Source organism: Arachis duranensis, chromosome 2 (genome assembly GCF_000817695.3).
Source record: "Arachis duranensis cultivar V14167 chromosome 2, aradu.V14167.gnm2.J7QH, whole genome shotgun sequence".
Lineage (NCBI taxonomy): Eukaryota > Viridiplantae > Streptophyta > Magnoliopsida > Fabales > Fabaceae > Arachis > Arachis duranensis.
Window position 1 is genome coordinate 35,304,189 of NC_029773.3, and position 1,170 is coordinate 35,305,358.

Sequence of the window (1,170 nt, forward strand, 5' to 3'; positions counted from 1 at the left end):
AACCTGGGATGAGGTGGAGAGCAAGTTTCTGGCACGTTTCTACCCCCCACAAAAGGTCAATAGGCTTTGATCTGAGGTTCAGTCTTTTAGACAACAAGATGGTGAGACGCTCTACGAGGCATGGGAGAGGTTCAAAGAATTGACAAGGAAATGCCTACCAGACATGTTCCATGACTGGGTGCAATTGCATATTTTCTATGATGGACTTTCTTATGAATCAAGGAAGGCTGTAGACCATTCATCAGGAGGTTCATTGAACAGGAAAAAGACTGTGGAAGAAGCCATTGAAGTGATTGAGACAATGGCTGAGAATGAGTACTACTATGCTTCAGAAAGACACAACACTAAGGGAGTCATGGCGCTGAACCATGTTGATACAATTCTAGCACAAAACAAGGTGTTTGCCAAGCAACTAGCAGAGCTCAACAGGAAATTGGACACAAAGCAAGTGGCTGCAATACAAACACAAGATCAAGAGGAAATAAGCACTGAAGGAGGTGATTGGGAAGAGGCCAACTATGTGGGAAACCAACAAAGGCAATCATATGATCCACATTCCAACACTTACAACCCAGGATGGAAAAACCACCCAAAATTTGGATGGGGAAAACAGCAAACCCAACCACAAAACCACAAACCTTACAACCCCAACCAACATAACAATTCCACATACCAAAACTCCAACCAAAGATCATACCAAGCCACACAAAACACTTACTCCCAACCACCATATCATGGCCAAAATAATCAACCTGCCCAACCCAATCCGAACCAACAATTTCAAGATCAATTAAATAGGATAGAAGGAATGCTAGCAAACATGGGTCAGGACATAAGTGAGTTGAAAAGCTTTAGGGAAGATGTGAGATCCACCTTAAGGAACCATGGTGAAAAACTCAAGAGGATGGAGTCTCAAGTAGGAGAGCTATCTCAACAGGCCCCCAAGTCAACTGCAGTGTTCCCTAGTGACACTGAAAAGAATCCTAAAGGGGAACAAAAGGGAGTGAGATGGGAAGAATGCAAGGCCATCACCATATTGAAGGAAGTCTCAGAAGAAGAAGGAATCAGACCCTCAGAACAGGAGCCAGAAATCTTGAAGGAAGGTGTGGAAGAAGCTAAGCAGGAAAGTGAAACTGAGCAAGCCAAGGAACTGCAAAATAAAGGCATGCT